General features: G+C 42.9%; 1 protein-coding gene and 2 non-coding genes across 3 annotated transcripts in view; 2 read left to right on the top strand and 1 right to left on the bottom strand.

Annotated features, from left to right (window-relative positions):
- Positions 1 to 13,654, top strand: part of LOC142572156 (neuronal acetylcholine receptor subunit alpha-10-like) — a 185,071-nt gene that overhangs the window by 90,226 nt on the left and 81,191 nt on the right. The gene's annotated exons all lie outside the window — the stretch shown is intronic.
- On the bottom strand, positions 1,049 to 1,120 carry TRNAP-CGG (transfer RNA proline (anticodon CGG)). Its single transcript has one exon. It is a non-coding gene; the product is annotated as a tRNA-Pro (tRNA).
- Positions 6,675 to 6,746, top strand: TRNAP-UGG (transfer RNA proline (anticodon UGG)). The gene has a single exon. It is a non-coding gene; the product is annotated as a tRNA-Pro (tRNA).

The raw sequence follows: 13,654 nt of genomic DNA, 5'->3' as shown, positions 1-13,654 counted from the left end.
ACCCGTTGTGTACCCCTCGCACACACGCGCCGGTGAGCGCGCAGGCGAGCCGCCCGGTGGTTCCGTTCGCAGAGACAATAATGCCATAAAAATTATAGCTCGCGGTCAAACACAATCAACCATGCTGGTCGCTTGTTTGTCCTCGAGATCGGCGGTTTGAAATACAAAGCGTATGAGCACCCCTAAGTTCAGCCCAAAGGGGCGAATAAAAACGAAACATGCGTTGTTGTTGGGCTTTAACTCATCTCGCGCGCGCACGCGCGTAGCCAATGCTGTTTGCCAAAATTTGCCCTCCTTCGCACACTTCTGTTCTGTATTTTGTCTATACCATTTCGAACATTATTCACTTATTTCCCAGATTATCATTCACACTTTGGTTATGTGTTCTGATCTCGCTAAGTCATCCAGTCAGACTCTGTCCATTGACATGGGGTGAAGGGCACGCAGCGAAAGCTTCGCTTGAATAAACAAGACGTTGTACACACTGTTCAACGAAACGTGAGCTGTTAGTCTGCATTTGTATGCTTACTGAAGTATTTCAATGGGAGCGACATTGTCGCCAAGAATGGGTAATTATCATCCGTGTTTGCATCGAATCGCTTCAATTGTTCTTTTTTCCTCCTGCAGTTACACGCCGCGTATTGCTTATGGTGTTCTGCTGCTGATCGTGAGGTTGACGGTTCGATTCGACATAGCCGGCTGCTTTCTGTTGGGAACGGAAAACAAAAGTCTCAAATACAAACGAACAGAAGCTGCGTGGTCAGTCAGTTCCTGATTCTTGCATTGAACGTAAAGCTATGTGTATTTATAATGTTGTCTTTCTTACGTTTTTTTTTCCTTGCGCGTACGTTTTGTCTCTTCAAATCCGCTCAGCAAACTATTATTTGAAGAGGAGTGGTTAACAGAGGAATTTCATTATTAATAATGTCGAAACGAGACAGCGGTCACATGCAATCTAAAAACAACCTCCGAGACTCCTTGACGTTCCCGTAGGGCAATACAGACGCGAGTCAGTCACAGTCATAGAAAAAAAAAATTACAAAATTTAGGGCTCGTCCGGGATTTGAACCCGGGACCTCTCGCACCCGAAGCGAGAATCATACCCCTAGACCAACGAGCCGCCATGCGTCCTTCCCCCTAGTTCTCGAAGCAAACGCGAAATCGCATGCGCCTGAAAGGGGTCACACGAGCCGGGCGTGCTGTACCAGTTTTCCTCATCGCGGTCGCCTTGTTTACCGTGACACGCTGACATTCTGTTCACTGAATGGCGCTGCTTTGCAGTGTGAAAACTGACGATTAACCGCGGACAAAGACATGGGCTAGTAGCTGTTGCCGAAAGACGCGTTTTCTTTCTTTTTGCTGGTGAAATAGTTGTCTTTGTTGTTGTTGTCGTAATCATCATCGCCGTCTCGTCTTTGTTGTTGTATGAGCAGCATTAGTGTAGTAGTAATCGTAGTAGTAGCAGTTTTGTTTTTTGTTAGCGCATATGCTCGCTCGTCAAAGTGCTGAGAAACGGCATGACCAGTTTCTACAGGGCACGTTGGTCTTTAAACAAAATGTAACGTTCTTTATCGCCGCCTATCTATCGACGTAACCTGTGCAGGGGTGGGGGGGGGGGGGGGGGGAGGGTTGACGGCGATGCAGCTGACGACAAGGCCACGACGAGTTCAACACTCGCGGCAAGCATGCGATAAGTCAAGGCAGGGCGTTATCGCGGTCGCTCTCTCCGCCAGTTCCCGCAGCCTCCGGCAAAAGATGACTGCCACCTAGAAGCGTTGAAAATTCTGGTCTGTACACGCTTCATCGTAAATTAAATGTGGCCGAAGGTGCGTCAATTCGAGATTGTACAGTCTGGTCCACTTCTTAAGGAAACGCCTACACTCTTAAGCAAAATTACATCCTTGGGTCGTATCTTGCCACACAACAATAATCGTCGTCTGTCTTGTCCGAATTTTCTTTCTTTAACGCTGCGAACCCAGTACATGCCGGTACTGTCAAGTCACGAACGGCATGCGCGTTATCAGCATGACAGAGCATTCTCGACAGGAAAGTAGCGAGTGCAGCGCTTTGAAAAAAGGAAACGCAAGCAAGACAGATGACGGTTATTGTTGTTTGTGTGGCAAATATACGCCCCAAAAGTTGTAGATTTAAGAGTGTACGAGTTCGGGATAGCGGACTCTTCAGTAGCCTAACTTCCTATAATGCCGCAGTTAACAACCGTTAACGAATAATAAAATGAGTTATAACTGCAATATTTCATCGGCCGTAAAAAAAGCAGCCACTATTACACTTACGCAGAGAAGTATGTAAAACAGAAACGTTGGAATATTTAAAACATAGCGATATGCATGAGGTTGCAATTTTTTCTAGTTATTTAAGATATTCACGAAGGCTTTTAGTTTACGATTAAGAATGATGCTGACCGATGACTACACCTTACAGCATAAATATTCTGCGTACCCACTGAGTTCTTCTTATTGGCTACACCAGAAGAAAAAAGTTAACGGAAAAAAAATGATCACAGAAAAGTGCGAAAAGTACAACAAAAGAACATAAAGGTCGTATATTCCTTAATGTAGCCTATACTGATAAATACGGGACAAAAGGAGAACTGAAGCTGCAAGGCGCTACGAAAAACAACAATCCTTTAAGTCACTAACTTCGCCGTAAAGGTGTAGCGTAAAAGTATAGAGAGAGCGTAGACAAGGGGGCGGGGTACTAGAAAAACTCCTAGAAGTTGTGATTTTGTCTCTTTTTTTTAATCCCTTCGTCCCTTCACGTATCGGAGAATGAGAACAAAGCGATCTCGGTACATCCCGTTTCTCATTGCGGTAGGAAAGACGCAGTCTCTTCCAACTTCCGCTCCAGTTTCTTGCGTACGCAGACACGTACCACTTCCAGTTGTAATCTCCATGGGCTTCGGTTCACTGATTCCCTTGAGGCATGTTCGCGAGGACTTTCTTTCGGTCTTGTTTCTTTCTTTTCGTCTTCTTTCTTTGTTAAAGTTATTGCGAGTCCTTCTTTAAATCAGGAGCACCTTTATTGGCCATCCTTTATTGGCTTTCTATTTTTCTTATGGAAGCCGCAACTGAATTTCGAAGTCAATAGCCGCAGGGTATTCTTAAGGTTTCTTATAAAGGATAAAGATATTCAAGCATGAAACGACAGGGTAATAATGCTTCACTGTAAAATGTTTGCACTCCTAAAGGTATTTTCTCGTCGCACGGTTAACACCACTACCGTTAGGGCCTTACACAAGTTTATAGAGGACTACAACATACCTCTAACTAGACGTGCGCTGACAAAAGAGGTAGTTAAAAACTATGTAATCATACTGACATCCTTGGGCACACAGAAAGATCCGACAGGAGAATTTCACGGGGAAAGATATGAAACTCTCCTGTCGGATATTTCATCTATGCGCCCAAGGCTGTCAGAATGATGACGTAATTTTCAATTACGTCGTTTGTCGTCGCAAGTTTAGTCAAAGCTCCGTTGTCGTCCTCTATAAATTTTTGTTAGGCCCTAATAGTAGGGGTGTTACCCCTGCGACGAGAAAACACCCTTAAGGGTCACCCTGCAGCAGTAATGCCGTCAGCAGTCAACAAACAAATACACCAAGGACAACACAGGGGAAATTACTTGGATTTAATAATTGAATTCGGAAAAATGATAAATAAATGGAAATGAAGGTGTATGAAAAAACAACTAGCCGCAGGTGGGGAACGATCCCACGTCTTCCCATTACGCGTGCGTTGCTCTACCAATTGAGCTACCCCCGCGCCCTTTCCACATCCACTTTCTAGGGTATTTCTGTGTTCCTACGAGTACTAACCCTGGGAGAGTGTTAGCCAGCGCCACCACTCACAAACATTGGCGGCGGATGTGGAACATCCCTTCTGCCGCAGGCGTCACGAGTACGTCATCTTTTTTGGGTGAAGGCAACTGATGAATTGGTAGTGCGTCGCACCCATGATGTTAAGACATGGGATCGTTCCCTACCTGCGGCAACTTGTTTCTTCCTCGACACTCATTTCCATTAATTTATCATTTCTTCAATTCAATTACTAGGTATAAGTATTTTCCCCTGTGTTGTACTTTCATGTCTTGGTTGGCTTCTTATAAAAAATGGAGCTCCTCGGTTAATCCCCTTTCTTCTCATTGTAACAGTGATGGTTGCCCATTTTCACATTATTGTATCATTAATAGGGAAAATATTGTAAGTTAAGATAAATGTCACAGTTATGGAAGATCTAGAGCACCATCAGCTAAACAGTCTAAACGAAATCCGCCTACAGTCATCGACACACTCGATACAGAGACAAAAGGCGACGCCGAGTCGCAGCACGCACTATACAGAGTCCCGACATATGCGCATACACTAATTTCATGCCTGCGCAAGGAGTGCGTGAAGAAAGTGAAAATGTGGAACGTTAGCCAAATGCATGTCCAGTAGAAGTTACTTGGCTATCTCAGAAGGAAATAAACGGGTGAGAAGAGAACCAAGTAAGAGAGGCAGAAGAAAAGGAAAATGCGGGCAGGTTAACCAGTCAATATTTCGGTTTGCTATCCCGCATTTGGGAAAGTGAGAGGAAGAAGGACAATAAAGTTCAGAGGAATAGAGAGAAATAGGGAACACTGACGGACGATCACAGACTGTCGCTATCAGCACACGCTGCCAAAGCACAGGGTCACTTGCCGCACAGCGCATATTAATTACAATTTACAGCCCCTTGTGCAGGTCTGTTATCCTTGAAAACTGTAGCACTGCCTACGTTACCCTTATAAGCAATGGCTAATGAAGTTGGCATTCCGAAATAGCTTGCCCTGACAACTGTCTATAGCTACGTGCACTCGTTTAGGTTCACAAGGCCTACTAGCTTTCGTAAAGACCAGTTGACTTCATACATTTCACCAACCACTTTGCTGCTTTCTGCTACAGCGACGCCTGTGGCCAAAGCGGCTTCATCTATGAAAGTGCTCTCAAATAAACTCGTTTTAACGCTGTACAGAAGGGCTGGTGATGGTTAGTGTGAACAATAGCGCGAGAGTGTTTTTCACATCTACAAGAATCGCACCTTGTCGCTTTATTTCTTCTTTTTTTTTTTTTCGACGAGAAGGAGATGTTGGCACAGGAACGCGCTGCCGGTTACTTCTTGCCTCATGAAGATTTATTCTTTTTTTTTCATATCATTGTTGTAAATGTAACATATTAAGAAAACGTATTGTACCTACCTTATAACTTGCTGTATCTATAAAATACACTAATAATATACTGTATACATATACAAGGTTTCCCAGCTAACTTTAGCCACATTAAAAATACGCAAATGCCACGTAGCTGGACAGAACAAAGGCAATGTTGTTTGCCGTCGCTTCGAGGTACTCTAACATTGTTTTGCATTCCGTCTAATTAAATAATTAGTGGTAATTAATTAATCAACTTCTAAAATATTATGATTAAATGAAAAATGTCAATGAGAAAATTGTAGAGCGACATAAAAAATTCCCGATACAGCTTTCTGTTCCTCAATACGTGCTGCCCGCATTCTGTCCAGCTACGCGGCACTTGTATATTTTTAAACTGGCTAAAGTTAGCTGGGACACCCTGTATATAACGAACACATAATCGCTCTACATAGCCATTTAAGCAGCACAACATTACAAAGAAATCCTCAATACAATAGCGTAAATCAGAGTGGTACCACCATAACATACAAAGGGAAGGATGGAAGTAAAAAAAAAAGCATATGAAGACGACTTTTTCATAAAAGAGCCGCATGATGTATGTACAGTCGACCGATTCTTTTACCATACCGCGCGAGCGGCAAGGTCAGCAAGAGTAGCGCATGCACACCAAGTTGACTGGAAGTCGTTATCTCCGATAAGCCGGAGAGCTTGCACTGAGTCAATCGTGCCAGGGGCTGTGTCGTGCTGGTGAAAAGAGCCTGGCCGACGGAACTTGTGCTTCCAGTAAAATTGGTGCGCATGCCCTACTTTTGCTGATCTTTCCGCTTCGCGCTGTTAGAAGGCGCTGACCGGCCCAGTCAGTCGCCGCTCGTGTGGTACTGTTAAATAATCGCTCGACTGTACATAACACCAGTAGTGCTAAAAAGTCCTCATGGCTGATCACTGCCTTCATATCTTTTTTAACACGTTAGGTGGCACTTTTGCATAGCCTTCGCTGTCGTGTCACACATTCCAATGGGTATTCATTAAGCATCATTCGTAAATATACTATATTCCTTAAATATCTTGTATTTATGAATCCCTGATATATGATAATATATTAAGTGCACCTTGTAGTTGATGAGCTCGCATTCCTCGTGAGAGCTCTGTGGTTCCTGGAGTGAATATAGGAGATTGTATCCTCTTTCGCTGATGCTGGATTCCAGCAGAAGCTCTCAACAGCGCTCAGAGTTATGAAACCATGCAAGACGCGACATTTATCTTTCGTTTAATCACCTCCCAGTGGCGTCTTGCACAATCGTCGCTCTAGCTATAGGCCCCTCTTGTGCTGGCTCGCAAGCTGATTGTGAAAAGAAGCATTTCGCAAGCACAGCTAAACGAGTTTCTCTTCTGGCCTGCCATCTTCTCCGGTTCGTTCTCGCACTTTTCTATGCGCGCTTTGGAAGAAGGCACGCGTAGGTGGGATCCAGGAGGGCGCAACAGGTGGCCCGTTGGTCTAGGGGTATGATTCTCGCTTTGGGTGCGAGAGGTCCCGGGTTCAAATCCCGGACGGGCCCAGCTGCGAATTTTTTTTTTATCGAGTTTTACGTTACTGCAAGGTCATTATTAAAAGAGTTGTCCCAACAGCTGTTCCGTATTCGGCTCTACCAAAACGGAAATTATTTTTACAGCTTGTGATCTGGTTACGCTAGATATATTAAACAATGCGTTCGCTCAAATATTACTTGGTGTATATTAAGAAACGTAAGCAGAAGCTATGTAACGGGTAAGATACCCCATCTTGTTTATCTTAAACGGATGTTTCGGAACAGGTATAATCCCGCAGGGTTTAAAGACCTCAGTAATTAGACCAACTTATAAGAAAGGTAGTAAATCAGATAAACATTACTATAGACCAATTACAATAATGAACGTGTTAGCGCATGTAATGGAGAAATTCATTTACACTTGCATGGTATCCTTTCGCGATAAATTTGATAAGTCCCTCCCAATACGGTTTTAGACGTAGGTTAAGTACAGTCGATCTGCTTGAAGAATGCAACGATTATATATGTAAAAATGTTGGTCAAAATAATATTGTGCCTGGCCTTTTCTTAGATCTGACAAGAGCTTTTGAAACCATAGAACACAACATCATGATGCACAAACTAGAAAGTATTGGCTTCCGAGGTCCTTATTCGAAATTCTTTTCCAATTATTTTTCAAACCGTATGCATGTAGTTTCTATAAAAAATACATATAGTGATTTTACATTGGTTAGATATGGTGTACCTCAAGGATCAGTCCTGCAACCTTTTTTATTTAACGTTTACATAAATGACATTACCAACATACAACTGAATGCTGCAATATTTCGATACACTGATGACACTGCACTACTTATATCCCACGAATCGTATTCTGAAGCCGCAAAACTACTTCAAGAAGACGCAACACGTGTGATTGATTGGTTAAATGCTAATCAAATATATTTAAACAAAGACAAAACCACCATGATATGTTTCCGAAATCCTCATAAGACTGTTAGCCTAGACCTGTCCATTCAATTACACGGTTCTCAGTGTTTAAAATGCTCTTGCCTGTCTCTACCGCTATCCTCTTCTGTTAAGTACTTTGGTCTTCATTTTAACGACCGTATATTGTGGGATGTCCACATTGACTACATAATGAAGCGTTTACGAACGGCAGCAGCTCAGTTGTAGACGCTAAAATTTAACACGCCTCTTAAGATGCGAAGGTTAGCTTTTAAGGCTCTAGGCCAGTCTGTGCTCAGATATGGTACTTCAGTTTTTGGTTCCTGCTCACAAACGAAAGTAGATCGAGTGGATAAGCTATTGCATAGGATAGCTGCGAGCATACTGTATGGTACCGCTTATGATTGTTCAGACAATGACGTAAGAAGTAATATTGCAGGTGTTGAGTCCTTTTCGGATCTGTTTGTACAAGTGATACTTCTTCGCAATATTTTCTCGAATCGCCACAAAATAATACAGAGTAAACCTAAAACGCTAAGAAAGACATGCCTTTATCACTTACCGCGTATATATACGAACTATGGTAAAAAGTGTCGAGAATATTACGTTCCTTTTTATTTTAACCAGTTGCCGAAAGAAACAATTCAACAGCATTCCCAAAAAGAAGCCAAACAACAAATTAAAGCATGGTTGCTTCATCCTCAAAATATTTGACAGGTATTGTGTGTTTATGTTTTTTTTATGTTCCTATCATTATTTGCACTATTGTCTAGTAAACAAAAAGATTGGGATGTTTTTATATATGTATTTCTTTACCTTTTCCCAAAGAAATAGAGGGAATTTTTTTTTCACATCAGTTTTTTTCCCGCGCTACTAACACAGTAAAATATTCCTGTTCAGCGTTCTCTTCAAGCTGTTGTGATATGTAACATATACGTGGTACTTCTTTTGCGAGCAGAGAGCTAGCACCTGATGTCTGCCGTGACCCGCCCACAAGCGCCTTGCGCTTATGCGGGCACGATATGTGTAATAAGTTGTGAGCTGCTGAAATAAAGCCGTATGTATGTATGTATGTATGTATGTATGTATGTATGTATGTATGTATGTATGTATGTATGTATGTATGTATGTATGTATGTATGTATGTATGTATGTATGTATGTATGTATGTATGTATGTATGTATGTATCAATTATTTGTGCCCCTGCTTCGGTTCTGACTGCAACTCCCATATCCAAGACAATTTTTTTTTCTTTCATTGTAAATGCAGAAGTATTATAAGACGATTGCCCCATCGCAGAGATATTTGCTAGTTACTTTAAATCATTCTTTGATTGTTGTGGTGGCAATATAGCCACTTTCAGTGCAAACGGCATGTCATCGTGCTTAAGCGTTACCGCAATAACTACGCCCAATATGCGTAACATCTAACAGTATCTCACCATGAACTTCGCAAAAAGTTCATGCCACGAGAACTGCATGACCAGATTAAACACCGAACATGTTTCAAGAAAACGTTCTGAGAGGAACTCTCGATCTTTGGCAGTTATTGACAGTAAGCCACTTGAGCCGTCTTCTGTGACGATTATGTGCAAAGTGCAAGTAATCCCGACCAGGAAAAATTTGCAGACTAACTTTCTACGTTTTGTCGTATTTTCTGAGCACAAATGACACGAGACAGTAACACGCGGCAGGGTGTTTGGTAGCTAACTCCTTGGGACATTTCCGCTTCATTTGCATATGTGTTCCTTTAGAGACAGACGCCTTCAAACGTTATGACCAGAGGGCCGGATCGGAAACCAGTGGCGTTGTCAAGGCCGAACAATGAAGAATTAAATAAAAATTTGCGAAAATAATTTAGTAAACGTAAGCAGCAGTACTGAGCGTAGAATGTTAATTTTGTTGCAACTGATATACGTGCTTGAGTCAAATAATTTCTTATATTGCCTGCTTGACGGTCGACCGTCTCGCATTATGTCCAGAAAGGGAGTGAAATAACTATCTTAGATTAGAATTTTGCTTGTACTGCCAAGTTACTGTGGGTCTATTAACTTCAAATAATATTACACATTGGCCCTTGGCAAACAAGCTTGTTCACATTTCCCTGTAGCACGCAGTTTTATTGCTTTTTCGCAGTCATTCTATCTGAACCAGGCAAATATTTACACTCGTTTAGATGGTCTGGCAACCATCGCCATTTTTTACAAAAGGTTGATTGTTTTGCTGGTGTGCCGTTACCACAACTCTGTCATTTATAGGAATGTGTGTTGACTTTTGCGCATATGTTTGAACGTCAGTAGGGTACAAGTACATGCCCAGTTAGTATAGCATAGCGCAATGCACAGGACATCAAGCGCTCGTGTTGTTTCGTCTTGATCTCTGTCCTGTGTGTTGCGTTATTTCATCCTTCACAACGTTTGCGTTTTAAATGTTGCCAGGAAAGACGATTAGGAAAAGACGAATATAGGCTTGTATAAATAAATATGCACTTTAGAATATTGCGCGACTTCATCTGTGAAAAGCAGCCCCATTTCTTTCTGCTCTTTGTGAGAGCAGCCGTGCACCATGATTTGCTATATTTTGCGGATATGCTATTTGTCAACAATAGTCATGACTGCGGAGGATATCTCAGCTCTTAAGAAGATGAGCGACATCAACCGACAGCATCACGTGCCTACAAAAAATTTCGGGAGGCATGCTAAGCTAATATTTTTGCGCCGATGAATGAAATAAGCTGTTTGAAAGTTTAATAGCTACTGAGCCATTAATAAGTTACTAGATTGTTAAGGAACCAAATCGCTAAGCCCTAAAAATTGAACCTCTCGTCGCGTCTTTCAAGTTAGGTTTGAAAAAAACCTAAGACAGATGGTTACAAGCAATTTATTTGGGAACACTTTAGGCACATAAAAGAACTGATTGCGATAGCTAGCTCTATATAGCGATGCGTTTGAACTTCTCGGGTGGTGTTCTGACTATACACATGTCCGACTAATGTAGACGTGACATACGCAGGTGCGCCAAAATTCCTGGCAGACTTAACAGCCTTACAATGTAAAGGGCCTGTAATGACAACGCACAGGTGCCACTACGCTGCACTTAAAAGGTCCCACAAATAAACTTACATTACTTTCAGGTTTGAGCACTGATATCGTTTTGCAGTTTTAAGATTTAATAGTTAACCCGAGAAGATTTAGGATAAAAGGCATGCGCTGTGAGTGTTATGTTTCGTGACATTTGTTTGTGGGCTGCGATTCTCAAAATTCTGAGGAGTAACTTAGTGAAGAATAAACCTAAAACGTGTTATGGAGCAACGTACTTTAGTGATAGAATAGTGTGGCAATATAAACTGAATATACAGCACCACATATAGCATGACACGGCATATAGCATACTTATACCTAAATATATGCGGCGCCTAAAGGCGATGACGATGGCGGCGGCGACGGCGAAAATTTGCTTCGAGTGTTCATATAGTTGCTATCGCAATAATAATAACATTGCATAGCCGTGGCACAGAATACAACGAGCATAAGGACAGCCTAGAGTGCGTGGGAACCTCGAAATATTGAAGTTATTCAAAACAGCGCATAAGGCAATGACTAAAGTGCGACGACACTGTACGATGGCAAAGAGCGCGATATGCGTGAGGTTGAAAAAATTTATTTTTAGTTATTTAACACAATTACAAAGCCTTCAAACTTACGACCAAGAATGATGGTGTCCGATGACTCCACCGTGCTACAGAATACATTTACTATCAGAATAGCACCAGAAAAGGATTCAAAGCCCATTGTTTCAGGACCAACAAAGCGCCGTCCAGAGGGCCCATGATGTCGCCGAAAGGCTTGGCCTCACAGTGCCAACGTGGGAGCAAACCGCCGTGGCTTAAGAAGTCGAGCCTCCGGACCTCATCACAATAAAGTTTTCCTACACACACACACACACATTAGTCGAAACTGATACAAAGTGTAATATATTAAAACAGAAGTAGCTGATTAACAAAAAATGATTAAAGTCAAGCTTTTATTTATTTATTTATTTATTTATTTATTTATTTATTTATTTATTTATTTATGGGACGCCAGTACCACACTCGCCACAGCGCGGGGAAGAGCGAAATGGTGCTGCCGGCGTACCTTCTCCCGTAAAACCGCCGTAGTAGCAAAAATAGAGATCTTATGATTACTTTTTATGTCATTAAAATTCAATTCACTATTCAGCCACTATTTGTCATTTGTTTGAAATCCCTAAACTAGCTCGCCATCAATTTTATGTGGAACACGTATGCTCTCAAGGAATGAGCACTGCGCCCGTACTTAAACGACCATGAACACATTCGCAACAGATTAGAAGTTACGTATAAACTATCAAAGTCCGCTGTCAAAGTAAGCTAATAACTTTCTGATTCCGCTGAGCTATCTGTTAAAGTCCGACGATCACTGAAATTTATGGAATGTACCAGCAAGATTTTAAATTGTCGCACTTGAAGCATAAACGGCGTTTCGATGTGGGTGAATGTTTTCCGCGTAATGTTTTGAGATGAGTAAATACACTATCGGGCTGCGTACGGTCTTGTGTTCTTTGTGTTCGTTGTTGTTTGCGCTGTAATGCCTTCATCAAGTACGTCAATGTTTTGCCCACTAATAAATTATTATTTTTATTTCAGAAGAATGCGAGAGAGAGGTTTAGAGCAAGTAGCAAAATTTTAGGGCAAATGTCTTGGAAGATTGCCGCAGATATGTTTTCTTATTACTGTTACATTATGAGTTTGCTTTAGCGCCACCACTGACCAGAGCTTTCAAACCTTCAGACATCACAAGGCTTATCGCGCGGACCTCGTTCGCCCAGAACAGCAGCCCGGTTGCTCTAACAATTAGGCTACGACCCGATCCCTTACCCCCGTCTTAGGCCACAGGCCACCCTTTCAAATAAATGTTTCAATCAATCAATCAATCAATCAATCAATCAATCGAAAAAGTCAATTAACCATCCAGTTAATTAATTGGGTACTTAACTGCTTCATTAATTTCGCTTCAACGTGTTCGTCTCAAAGAGATCGTTTTGCTTATTGGCGACGAACTCAAGGTTGGTGGCGTCGACAAACACGCCCCGAACGTGTCGCACGTTCGCCGCTGCCAGCCGCCGACCTTCGGCTGCCGCCGTCTGCAACACGCCCCAGAACCAAGCCGCACGACAGGCGTGGAAGCCCATTCATCACAAAGGCGATATCACCCTCAACCACTGGGCAGGGACACCGAAAGAGTGGAGGAAAGCCAGTCGCTTAAAAGACAAGGCACATACACAATGCTTTCCTCGGGCTCGCGCTGCTTCACCGTCTAAGGCTTCGAAGGCGCTTGCCCAATGACATCAACGTTTCTGCACTGACGAGGAGCTCTAGCTGGCGTTCGGACTTAGGTTGCGTGACCGCAGCTGACCAAGTCTGTTGCCGTACAGATGCTATGCTCAGGAACGAGGCGACGAGAAGTGAAGAAGGAAGATTTATACAATCGAGTTACTTAAATGCTATAGTTTTCTGAGCGAAAGACTGTCGAAAGGCCTCCGGACCCAGCGCGCCTAGGCGAAGTTGAGGAAGTTTCGGCACGTCTTCTGACGTGCATGGCAGCCGGAACCGGCCGAATCGGAGCATCGCACGCTGCTCACGCAATGGTCGCATTAGGCTCCTTCTTCGACGGCACTGACCCGAACGAGGTGGCATGATTTTGTAACTACTGGGAAGCCGGGTGCGAATTTTGCGCAATAGCGCCACTTTTTGTGAGGAATCTCAGGGGAAGGCGCAGATGAGGCTCTCCGGGGAAAAAAAGGCTCACAATCGGATCTGCCGCTCGTGGCCTACGTACGAGATCGCGCGCGATGGCAGCTTTACTCTAGCAGTCCCTTACGGCGTGCTCCTCAGCAAAACACTGTAATGCTGTGGGCGCGACCGGCTGCCACGTGACGGCGTTGTGAGCCGAGGGTTCTGGTTTGAAAGT

The sequence above is a fragment of the Dermacentor variabilis genome, chromosome 2 (assembly GCF_050947875.1).
Source record: "Dermacentor variabilis isolate Ectoservices chromosome 2, ASM5094787v1, whole genome shotgun sequence".
NCBI classification, from domain to species: Eukaryota; Metazoa; Arthropoda; class Arachnida; order Ixodida; family Ixodidae; genus Dermacentor; species Dermacentor variabilis.
Note: the sequence above shows the minus strand (reverse complement) of the source record. Positions and strands in the feature narration are given on the sequence as shown.